Source organism: Rhipicephalus microplus, unplaced genomic scaffold (assembly GCF_043290135.1).
Source record: "Rhipicephalus microplus isolate Deutch F79 unplaced genomic scaffold, USDA_Rmic scaffold_69, whole genome shotgun sequence".
Lineage (NCBI taxonomy): Eukaryota > Metazoa > Arthropoda > Arachnida > Ixodida > Ixodidae > Rhipicephalus > Rhipicephalus microplus.
In genome coordinates, this window is record NW_027464642.1 from 464,716 (window position 1) to 476,888 (window position 12,173).

At 53.1% G+C, this 12,173-nt stretch overlaps 2 non-coding genes across 2 annotated transcripts; both read left to right on the top strand.

Moving 5' to 3' along the window:
- Window positions 1-8,770: 8,770 nt before the first annotated feature.
- Window positions 8,771-8,844, top strand: TRNAN-GUU (transfer RNA asparagine (anticodon GUU)). The gene has a single exon. It is a non-coding gene; the product is annotated as a tRNA-Asn (tRNA).
- Window positions 8,845-10,093: 1,249 nt separating this feature from the next.
- Window positions 10,094-10,167, top strand: TRNAN-GUU (transfer RNA asparagine (anticodon GUU)). The gene has a single exon. It is a non-coding gene; the product is annotated as a tRNA-Asn (tRNA).
- The last annotated feature ends 2,006 nt before the right edge of the window (window positions 10,168-12,173 follow it).

Genomic DNA, 12,173 nt, shown 5'->3' on the forward strand with positions numbered 1-12,173 from the left:
GGAGTTTCGAGCCCACCTGGTGGTGGTGCGGCGCTTTTTTTCTTTGGGCTGATAGCTCTGAAGAAATGTTCTGACGGGGGTGAGAGTGGAGCACGACTGTCTCCATGGCGCAATTGGCTGGCGCGATCGGCTGTTAACCGAAAGGTTGGAGGTTCGAGCTCACCCGGTGGTGGTGTGTCGCTTTTTTCTTTGCGCTGATAGCTTTGAAGATATGTTCTGATGGTGGTGAGAGTGGAGCACGACTGTCTCCGTGCCGCAATTGGCTAGCGCGAAAGGCTGTTAACCGAAAGCTTGGAGTTTCGAGCCCACCTGGTGGTGGTGCGGCGCTTTTTTTCTTTGGGCTGATAGCTCTGAAGAAATGTTCTGACGGGGGTGAGAGTGGAGCACGACTGTCTCCATGGCGCAATTGGCTGGCGCGATCGGCTGTTAACCGAAAGGTTGGAGGTTCGAGCTCACCCGGTGGTGGTGCGGTGCTTTTTTTACTTTCGACCGATAGCTTTGAAGATATGTTCTGATGGTGGTGAGAGTGCAGCACGACTGTCTCCGTGGCGCAGTTGGCTAGCGCGATCTGCTGTTGACCGAAAGTTTGGAGGTTCGAGCCCACCCTATGGTGGTGTGGCGCTTTTTTTGGGCTGATAGCTCTGAAGAAATGTTCTGATGGTGGTGAGAGTGGAGCACGACTGTCTCCGTGGCGCAATTGGCTAGCGCGATCGGCTGTTAACCGAAAAGTTGGAGGTTCGAGCCAACACGGTGGTGGTGCGGCGCTTTTTTTTTCTTTGGACTGATAGCTTTTAAGATATCCTCTCATGGTGGTGAGAGTATAGCAGGACTGTCTCCGTGGCGCAATTTGCTAGCGCGATCGGCCATTAACCGAAAGGTTGAAGGTTCGAGCCCTCCCGGGAGTGGTGTGTTGCTTTTTCACTTGCGCTGATAGCTTTGAAAATGTGTTCTGATGGTAGTGGGAGTGGAGCACGACTGTCTCCGTGGCGCAATTGGCCAGCGCGATTGGCTGTTAACCGAAAGGTGGGAGGTTTGAGTCCACCCGGGGACGGTGTGTCGCTTTTTTTTTCTTTTCGCTGATAGCTTTGAAGATATGTTCTGATGGTGGTGAGAGTGGAGCACGACTGTCTCCGTGGCGCAAATGGCTAGCGCGATCGGCTGTTAACCTAAAGGTTGGATGTTCGAGCCCACGCGGTGGTGGTGCGGCGCTTTTTTTTCTTTGAGCTGATAGCTTTCAAGATATGTTCTGACGGTGGTGAGAGTGGAGCAGGACTGTCTCCGTTGCACAATTGGCTAGCGCGATCGGCTGTTAACCGAAAGGTTGCAGGATCGAGCCCACTCGGTGGTGGTGCGGCGCTTTTTTTTCTTTGGGCTGATAGCTTTGAAGATATGTTCTGATGGTGCTGAGAGTGGAGCGGGACTGTCCCTGTGGCAGAATCGGCTAGCGTGATCGGCTGTTAACCGAAAGGTTGGAGGTTCGAGCTCTCCCGGGAGAGGTGTGTTGCTTTTTTCTTTGTGCTGATAGCTTTGAACATATGTTCTGATGGTGGTGAGAGTGGAGCGGGACTGTCTCCGTGGCGCAATTGGCTAGCGCGATCGGCTGCTAACCGAAAGGTTGGAGGTTCGAGCCCACCCGGTGGTGGTGCGGCGCTTTTTTTTTCTTTCGGCTGATAGCTTTGAAGATATGTTCTGATGGTGGTGAGAGTGGAGCAGGACTGTCTCCGTGGCGCATTTGGCTAGCGCGATCGGCTGCTAACGGAAAGGTTGGAGGTTCGAGCCCTCTCGGGAGTGGTGTGTTGCTTTTTTCTTTGCGCTGATAGCTTTGAAGATATGTTCTGATGGTGGTGAGAGTGGAGCACGACTGTCTCCGTGGCGCAATTGGCTAGCGCGATCGGCTGGTAACCGAAAGGTTCGAGGTTCAAGCCCTCCCGGGAGTGGTGTGTTGCTTTTTTCTTTGCGCTAATAGCTTTGAAGATATGTTCTGTTGGTGGTGAGAGTGGAGCACCACTCTCTCCATGGCGCGATTGGCTTGCACGATCGGCTGTTAACCAAAAGTTTGGAGGTTCGAGCCCACCCGGTGGTGGTCCGGCGCTTTTTTTCCTTTGGGCTGATAGCTCTGAAGAAATGTTCTGACGGTGGTGAGAGTGGAGCAGGACTGTCTCCGTGGCACAATTGGCTTGCGCGATCGGCTGTTAACAGAAAGGTTGGAGCCTCGAGCTCTCCCGGGAGTGGTGTGTTGCTTTTTTCTTTGCGCTGATAGCTTTGAAGATATGTTCTGATGGTGGTGAGAGTGGAGCACGATTGTCTCCGTGGCGCGATTGGCTAGCGCGATCGGCTGTTAACCGAAAGGTTGGAGGTTCGAGCCCTCCCGGGATTGGTGTGTTGCTTTTTCACTTGCGCTGATAGCTTTGAAGGTGTGTTCTGATGGTGATGAGAGTGGAGCACGACTGTCTCCATGGCGCAGTTAGCTAGCGTGATCTGCTGTTAATCGAAAGTTTGGAGGTTCGAGCCCACCCGGTGGTGGTCCGGCGCTTTTTTTCCTTTGGGCTGATAGCTCTGAAGAAATGTTCTGACGGTGGTGAGAGTGGAGCAGGACTGTCTCCGTGGCACAATTGGCTTGCGCGATCGGCTGTTAACAGAAAGGTTGGAGCCTCGAGCTCTCCCGGGAGTGGTGTGTTGCTTTTTTCTTTGCGCTGATAGCTTTGAAGATATGTTCTGATGGTGGTGAGAGTGGAGCACGATTGTCTCCGTGGCGCGATTGGCTAGCGCGATCGGCTGTTAACCGAAAGGTTGGAGGTTCGAGCCCTCCCGGGATTGGTGTGTTGCTTTTTCACTTGCGCTGATAGCTTTGAAGGTGTGTTCTGATGGTGATGAGAGTGGAGCACGACTGTCTCCATGGCGCAGTTAGCTAGCGTGATCTGCTGTTAACCGAAAGGTTGGAGGTTCGAGCCCACCCGGTGGGGGTGCGGCGCTTTTTTTTCTTTGCGCTGATAGCATTGAAGATATGTCCTCATGGTGGTGAGAGTGGAGCACGACTGTCTGAGTGGCGCAATTGGCTGGCGCGATCGGCTGTTAACCGAAAGGTTGGAGGTTCGAGCCCACCCGTTGGTGGTGCGGCGCTTTTTTTTTCTTTGGGCTGATAGCTTTGAAGATTGTTCTGATGGGAGTGAGAGTGGAGCAGGACTGTGTCCGTGGCGCAATTGGCTAGCGCGATCGGCTGTTAACCGAAAGGTTGGATGTTCGAGCCCACGCGGTGGTGGTGCGGCGCTTTTTTTTCTTTGGGCTGATAGCTTTGAAGATATGTTCTGATGGTGGTGAGAGTGGAGCAGGACTGTCTCCGTGGCGCAATTGGCTAGCGCGATCAGCTGTTAACCAAAAGTTTGGAGGTTCGAGCCCACCCGGTGGTGGTGCGGCGCTTTTTCTTCTTTGGGCTGATAGCTTTCAAGATATGTTCAGATGGTGCGGAGAGTGGAGCAGGACTGTCTCTGTGGCAGAATTAGCTAGCGCGATCGGCTGTTAACCGAAAGGTTGGAGGTTCGACCTCTCCCGGGAGTGGTGTGTTCCTTTTTTCTATGCGCTGATAGCTTTGAACATATGTTCTGATGGTGGTGAGAGTGGAGCACGACTGTCTTCGTGTCGCAAATAGCTAGCGCGATCGGCTGTTAATCGAAAGGTTGGAGGTTCGAGCCCACCCGGTGGTGGTGCGGCGCTTTTTTTCTTTGCGCTGATAGCTTTGGAGAAATGTTCTGACGGTGGTGAGATTGGAGCACGATGGTCTCCGTGCCGCAATTGGCTAGCGCGAAAGGCTGTTAACCGAAAGCTTGGAGTTTCGAGCCCACCTGGTGGTGGTGCGGCGCTTTTTTTCTTTGGGCTGATAGCTCTGAAGAAATGTTCTGACGGGGGTGAGAGTGGAGCACGACTGTCTCCATGGCGCAATTGGCTGGCGCGATCGGCTGTTAACCGAAAGGTTGGAGGTTCGAGCTCACCCGGTGGTGGTGTGTCGCTTTTTTCTTTGCGCTGATAGCTTTGAAGATATGTTCTGATGGTGGTGAGAGTGGAGCACGACTGTCTCCGTGCCGCAATTGGCTAGCGCGAAAGGCTGTTAACCGAAAGCTTGGAGTTTCGAGCCCACCTGGTGGTGGTGCGGCGCTTTTTTTCTTTGGGCTGATAGCTCTGAAGAAATGTTCTGACGGGGGTGAGAGTGGAGCACGACTGTCTCCATGGCGCAATTGGCTGGCGCGATCGGCTGTTAACCGAAAGGTTGGAGGTTCGAGCTCACCCGGTGGTGGTGCGGTGCTTTTTTTACTTTCGACCGATAGCTTTGAAGATATGTTCTGATGGTGGTGAGAGTGCAGCACGACTGTCTCCGTGGCGCAGTTGGCTAGCGCGATCTGCTGTTGACCGAAAGTTTGGAGGTTCGAGCCCACCCTATGGTGGTGTGGCGCTTTTTTTGGGCTGATAGCTCTGAAGAAATGTTCTGATGGTGGTGAGAGTGGAGCACGACTGTCTCCGTGGCGCAATTGGCTAGCGCGATCGGCTGTTAACCGAAAAGTTGGAGGTTCGAGCCAACACGGTGGTGGTGCGGCGCTTTTTTTTTCTTTGGACTGATAGCTTTTAAGATATCCTCTCATGGTGGTGAGAGTATAGCAGGACTGTCTCCGTGGCGCAATTTGCTAGCGCGATCGGCCATTAACCGAAAGGTTGAAGGTTCGAGCCCTCCCGGGAGTGGTGTGTTGCTTTTTCACTTGCGCTGATAGCTTTGAAAATGTGTTCTGATGGTAGTGGGAGTGGAGCACGACTGTCTCCGTGGCGCAATTGGCCAGCGCGATTGGCTGTTAACCGAAAGGTGGGAGGTTTGAGTCCACCCGGGGACGGTGTGTCGCTTTTTTTTTCTTTTCGCTGATAGCTTTGAAGATATGTTCTGATGGTGGTGAGAGTGGAGCACGACTGTCTCCGTGGCGCAAATGGCTAGCGCGATCGGCTGTTAACCTAAAGGTTGGATGTTCGAGCCCACGCGGTGGTGGTGCGGCGCTTTTTTTTCTTTGAGCTGATAGCTTTCAAGATATGTTCTGACGGTGGTGAGAGTGGAGCAGGACTGTCTCCGTTGCACAATTGGCTAGCGCGATCGGCTGTTAACCGAAAGGTTGCAGGATCGAGCCCACTCGGTGGTGGTGCGGCGCTTTTTTTTCTTTGGGCTGATAGCTTTGAAGATATGTTCTGATGGTGCTGAGAGTGGAGCGGGACTGTCCCTGTGGCAGAATCGGCTAGCGTGATCGGCTGTTAACCGAAAGGTTGGAGGTTCGAGCTCTCCCGGGAGTGGTGTGTTGCTTTTTTCTTTGTGCTGATAGCTTTGAACATATGTTCTGATGGTGGTGAGAGTGGAGCGGGACTGTCTCCGTGGCGCAATTGGCTAGCGCGATCGGCTGCTAACCGAAAGGTTGGAGGTTCGAGCCCACCCGGTGGTGGTGCGGCGCTTTTTTTTTCTTTCGGCTGATAGCTTTGAAGATATGTTCTGATGGTGGTGAGAGTGGAGCAGGACTGTCTCCGTGGCGCATTTGGCTAGCGCGATCGGCTGCTAACGGAAAGGTTGGAGGTTCGAGCCCTCTCGGGAGTGGTGTGTTGCTTTTTTCTTTGCGCTGATAGCTTTGAAGATATGTTCTGATGGTGGTGAGAGTGGAGCACGACTGTCTCCGTGGCGCAATTGGCTAGCGCGATCGGCTGGTAACCGAAAGGTTCGAGGTTCAAGCCCTCCCGGGAGTGGTGTGTTGCTTTTTTCTTTGCGCTAATAGCTTTGAAGATATGTTCTGTTGGTGGTGAGAGTGGAGCACCACTCTCTCCATGGCGCGATTGGCTTGCACGATCGGCTGTTAACCAAAAGTTTGGAGGTTCGAGCCCACCCGGTGGTGGTCCGGCGCTTTTTTTCCTTTGGGCTGATAGCTCTGAAGAAATGTTCTGACGGTGGTGAGAGTGGAGCAGGACTGTCTCCGTGGCACAATTGGCTTGCGCGATCGGCTGTTAACAGAAAGGTTGGAGCCTCGAGCTCTCCCGGGAGTGGTGTGTTGCTTTTTTCTTTGCGCTGATAGCTTTGAAGATATGTTCTGATGGTGGTGAGAGTGGAGCACGATTGTCTCCGTGGCGCGATTGGCTAGCGCGATCGGCTGTTAACCGAAAGGTTGGAGGTTCGAGCCCTCCCGGGATTGGTGTGTTGCTTTTTCACTTGCGCTGATAGCTTTGAAGGTGTGTTCTGATGGTGATGAGAGTGGAGCACCACTGTCTCCGTGGTGCAATCGGCTAGCACGTTCGGCTGTTAATCGAAAGTTTGGAGGTTCGAGCCCACCCGGTGGTGGTGCGGCGCTTTTTTTGTTGGGCTAATGGCTTTGAATATATGTTCTGATGGTGATGAGAGTGGAGCAGGACTGTCTCCGTGGCGCAATTGGCTAGCGCGATCGGCCGTTAACCGAAAGGTTGGAGGTTCGAGCGCTCCCGGGGACGGTGTGTCGCTTTTTTTTTCTTTGCGCTGATAGCTTTGGAGAAATGTTCTGACAGTGGTGAGAGTGGAGCACGACTGTCTCCGTGGCGATTTTGGCTAGCGCGATGGGCTGTTAACCGAAAAGTTGGAGGTTCGAGCCCACCCGGTGGTGGTGCGGCGCTTTTTTTGCACTGATAGCTTTGAAGTTATGTTCTGATGGTGGTGAGAGTGGAGCACGACTGTCTCCGTGGCTCAATTAGCTAGCGCGATCGGCTGTTAAATGAAAGGTTGGAGGTTCGAGCCCACCCGGTGGTGGTGCCGCGCTTTTTTTTCTTTGCGCTGATAGCTTTGGAGAAATGTTCTGACGGTGGTAAGATTGGAGCACGACTGTCTCCGTGGTGCAATTGGCTAGCACGTTCGGCTGTTAACCGAAAAATTGGAGTTTCGAGCCCTCCCGGGAGTGGTGTGTCGCTTTTTTCTTTGCGCTGATAGCTTTGAAGATATGTTCTGATGGTGGTGAGAGTGAAGCACGACTGTCTCCGTGGCGCAATTGGCTAGCGCGATCGGCTGTTAACCAAAAGGTTGGATGTTCGAGCCCACGCGGTGGTGGTGCGGCGCTTTTTTTTCTTTGGGCTGATAGCTTTGAAGATATGTTCTGATGGTGGTGAGAGTGGAGCAGGACTGTCTCCGTGGCGCAATTGGCTAGCGCGATCAGCTGTTAACCAAAAGTTTGGAGGTTCGAGCCCACCCGGTGGTGGTGCGGCGCTTTTTCTTCTTTGGGCTGATAGCTTTCAAGATATGTTCAGATGGTGCGGAGAGTGGAGCAGGACTGTCTGTGTGACGCAATTGGCTAGCGTGATCGGCTGTTAACCGAAAGGTTGGAGGTACGAGCCCTCCCGTTAGTGGTGTGTTGCTTTTTTTTCTTTGGGCTGATAGCTTTGAAGTTATGTTCTGATGGTGGTGAGAGTGGAGCACGACTGTCTCCGTGGCTCAATTAGCTAGCGCGATCGGCTGTTAAATGAAAGGTTGGAGGTTCGAGCCCACCCGGTGGTGGTGCCGCGCTTTTTTTTCTTTGCGCTGATAGCTTTGGAGAAATGTTCTGACGGTGGTAAGATTGGAGCACGACTGTCTCAATGGTGCAATTAGCTAGCGCGATCGGCTGTTAACCGAAAGGTTGGAGGTTCGAGCTCTCCCGGGAGTGGTGTGTTCCTTTTTTCTATGCGCTGATAGCTTTGAACATATGTTCTGATGGTGGTGAGAGTGGAGCGGGACTGTCTCCGTGGCGCAATTGGCTAGCGCGATTGGCTGTTAACCGAAAGGTTGGAGGTTCGAGCCCACCCGGTGGTGGTGCGGCGCTTTTTTGTTCTTTTGACCGATAGCTTAGAAGATATGTTCTGATGGTGGTGAGAGTGAAGCAGGACTGCCTCCGTGGCGCAATTGTCTAGCGCGATCGGCTGTTAACGGAAAATTGGAGGTTCGAGCCCTCTCGGGAGTGGTGTGTTGCTTTTTTCTTTGCGCTGATAGCTTTGAAAATATGTTCTGATGGTGGTGAGAGTGGAGCACGACTGTCTCCGTGGCGCAATTGGCTAGCGCGATCGGCTGTTAACCGAACGGTTCGAGGTTCAAGCCCTCCCGGAAGTGGTGTGTTGCTTTTTTCTTTGCGGTGATAGCTTTGAAGATATGTTATGTTGGTGGTGAGAGAGGAGCACGACTCTCTGCGCGGCGCAATTGGCTAGCGCGATCAGCTGTTAACCAAGAGGTTGGAGGTTCGAGCCCACCCAGTGGTGGTCCGGCGCTTTATTTCCTTTGGGCTGACAGCTCTGAAGAAATGTTCTGACGGTGGTGAGAGTGGAGCAAGACTGTCTTCGTGGCGCAGTTGGCTAGCGCGATCGGCTGTTAACCGAAAGGTTGGAGAATCGAGCTCTCCCGGGAGTGGTGTGTTGCTGTTTTCTTTGCGCTGAAAGCTTTGAAGATATGTTCTGATGGTGGTGAGAGTAGAGCACGACTGTCTCCGTGACGCAATTGGCTAGCGTGATCGGCTGTTAACCGAAAGGTTGGAGGTACGAGCCCTCCCGTTAGTGGTGTGTTGCTTTTTTTTCTTTGGGCTGATAGCTTTGAAGATATGCTCTGAGTGTGGTGAGAGTATAGCAGGACTGTCTCCGTGGCGCAATTTGCTAGCGCGATCGGCTGTTAACCGAAAGGTTGGAGCTTCGAGCCCTCCCGGGAGTGGTGTGTTGCATTTTCACTTGCGCTGATAGCTTTGAAGATGTTTTCTGATGGTGGTGAGATTGGAGCACGACTGTCTCCGTGGCGCAATTGGCTAGCGCGATCGGCTGTTAACCGAAAGGTTGGAGGTTCGAGCGCTCCCGGGGACGGTGTGTCGCTTTTTTTCTTTGGGCTGATTGCTTTGGAGAAATGTTCTGACAGTGGTGAGAGTGCAGCAAGACTGTCTCCGTGGCGATTTCGGCTAGCGCGATCGGCTGTTAATCGAAAGGTTGGAGGTTCGAGCCCACCCGGTGGTGGTGCGGCGCTTTTTTTTCTTTGCGCTGATAGCTTTGGAGAAATGATCTGACGGTGGTGAGATTGGAGCACGACGGTCTCCGTGGCGCAATTGGCTAACACGTTCCGCTGTTAACCAATAAATTGGAGGTTCGAGCTCTCCCGGGAGTGGTGTGTTCCTTTTTTCTATGCGCTGATAGCTTTGAACATATGTTCTGATGGTGGTGAGAGTGGAGCGGGACTGTCTCCGTGGCGCAATTGGCTAGCGCGATTGGCTGTTAACCGAAAGGTTGGAGGTTCGAGCCCACCCGGTGGTGGTGCGGCGCTTTTTTGTTCTTTTGACCGATAGCTTAGAAGATATGTTCTGATGGTGGTGAGAGTGAAGCAGGACTGCCTCCGTGGCGCAATTGTCTAGCGCGATCGGCTGTTAACGGAAAATTGGCGGTTCGAGCCCTCTCGGGAGTGGTGTGTTGCTTTTTTCTTTGCGGTGATAGCTTTGAAGATATGTTATGTTGGTGGTGAGAGAGGAGCACGATTCTCTCCGCGGCGCAACTGGCTAGCGCGATCAGCTGTTAACCAAAAGGTTGGAGGTTCGAGCCCACCCGGTGGTGGTCCGGCGCTTTTTTTCCTTTGGGCTGACAGCTCTGAAGAAATGTTCTGACGGTGGTGAGAGTGGAGCAGGACTGTCTTCGTGGCGCAGTTGGCTAGCGCGATCGGCTGTTAACCGAAAGGTTGGAGAATCGAGCTCTCCCGGGAGTGGTGTGTTGCTGTTTTCTTTGCGCTGATAGCTTTGAAGATATGTTCTGATGGTGGTGAGAGTAGAGCACGACTGTCTCCGTGACGCAATTGGCTAGTGTGATCGGCTGTTAACCGAAAGGTTGGAGGTTCGAGCCCTCCCGGGAGTGGTGTGTTGCTTTTTTTTCTTTGGGCTGATAGCTTTGAAGATATGCTCTGAGTGTGGTGAGAGTATAGCAGGACTGCCTCCGTGGCGCAATTTGCTAGCGCGATCGGCTGTTAACCGAAAGGTTGGAGCTTCGAGCCCTCCCGGGAGTGGTGTGTTGCGTTTTCACTTGCGCTGATAGCTTTGAAGATGTTTTCTGATGGTGGTGAGATTGGAGCACGACTGTCTCCGTGGCGCAATTGGCTAGCGCGTACGGCTGTTAACCGAAAGGTTGGAGGTTCGAGCGCTCCCGGGGACGGTGTGTCGCTTTTTTTCTTTGGGCTGATTGCTTTGAAGCAATGTTCTGACAGTGGTGAGAGTGCAGCACGACTGTCTCCGTGGCGCAATTGGCTAGCGCGATCGGCTGTTAATCGAAAGGTTGGAGGTTCGAGCCCACCCGGTGGTGGTGCGGCGCTTTTTTTTCTTTGCGCTGATAGCTTTGGAGAAATGTTCTGACGGTGGTGAGATTGGAGCACGACGGTCTCCGTGGCGCAATTGGCTAACACGTTCCGCTGTTAACCAATAAATTGGAGTTTCGAGCCCTCCCGGGAGTGGTGTGTCGCTTTTTTCTTTGCGCTGATAGCTTTGAAGATATGTCCTGATGGTGGTGAGAGTGGAGCACGACTATCTCCGTGCCGCAATTGGCTAGCGCGGAAGGCTGTTAACCGAAAGCTTGGAGTTTCGAGCCCACCCGGTGGTGGTGCGGCGCTTTTTTTCTTGGGGCTGATAGCTCTGAAGAAATGTTCTGACGGGGGTGAGAGTGGAGCACGGCTGTCTCCATGGAGCAATTGGCTGGCGCGATCGGCTGTTAACCGAAAGGTTGGAGGTTCGAGCTCACCCGGTGGTGGTGCGGTGCTTTTTTTACTTTCGACCGATAGCTTTAAAGATATGTTTTGATGGTCGGAGAGTGGAGCAGGACTGTCTCCGTGGCGCAATTGGCTAGCGCGATCGGCTGTTAACCGAAAGCTTGGAGTTTAGAGCCCACCTGGTGGTGGTGCGGCGCTTTTTTTTCTTTGGGCTGATAGCTTTGAAGATATGTTCTGATGGTGGTGAGAGTGGAGAAGGATTGTCTCCGTGGCGCAATTGGCTAGCGCGATCGGCTGTTAACGGAAAATTGGAGGTTCGAGCCCTCTCGGGAGTGGTGTGTTGCTTTTTTCTTTGCGCTGATAGCTTTGAAAATATGTTCTGATGGTGGTGAAAGTGGAGAACGACTGTCTCCGTGGCGCAATTGGCTAGCGCGATCGGCTGTTAACAGAAAGGTTGGAGAATCGAGCCCTCCCGGGAGCGGTGTGTTGCTTTTTTTCTTTGGGCTGATAGCTTTGGAGAAATGTTCTGACGGGGGTGAGAGTGGAGCACGGCTGTCTCCATGGAGCAATTGGCTGGCGCGATCGGCTGTTAACCGAAAGGTTGGAGGTTCGAGCTCACCCGGTGGTGGTGCGGTGCTTTTTTTACTTTCGACCGATAGCTTTAAAGATATGTTTTGATGGTCGGAGAGTGGAGCAGGACTGTCTCCGTGGCGCAGTTGGCTAGCGCGATCTGCTGTTGACCGAAAGTTTGGAGGTTCGAGCCCACCCTGTGGTGGTGTGGCGCTTTTTTTCTTTGGGCTGATAGCTCTGAAGAAATGTTCTGATGGTGGTGAGAGTGGAGCACGACTGTCTGCGTGGCGCAATTGGCTAGCGCGATCGGCTGTTAACCGAAAAGTTGGAGGTTCGAGCCAACACGGTGGTGGTGCGGCGCTTTTTTTTTCTTTGGACTGATAGCTTTTAAGATATCCTCTCATGGTGGTGAGAGTATAGCAGGACTGTCTCCGTGGCGCAATTTGCTAGCGCGATCGGCTGTTAACCGAAAGGTTGGAGGTTCGAGCCCTCCCGGGAGTGGTGTGTTGCTTTTTCACTTGCGCTGATAGCTTTGAAGATGTGTTCTGATGGTGGTGAGAGTGGAGCACGACTGTCTCCGTGGCGCAATTGCCTAGCGCGATCGGCTGTTAACCAAAAGGTTGGAGGTTCGAGCACTCCCGGGGACGGTGTGTCGCTTTTTTTTCTTTGAGCTGATAGCTTTGGAGAAATGTTCTGACAGTGGTGAGAGGGGAGCACGACTGTCTCCGTGGCGCAATTGGCTAGCGCGATTGGCTGTTAACCGAAAGGTGGGAGGTTTGAGTCCACCCGGGGACGGTGTGTCGCTTTTTTTTTCTTTTCGCTGATAGCTTTGAAGATATGTTCTGATGGTGGTGAGAGTGGAGCACGACTGTCTCCGTGGCGCAATTAG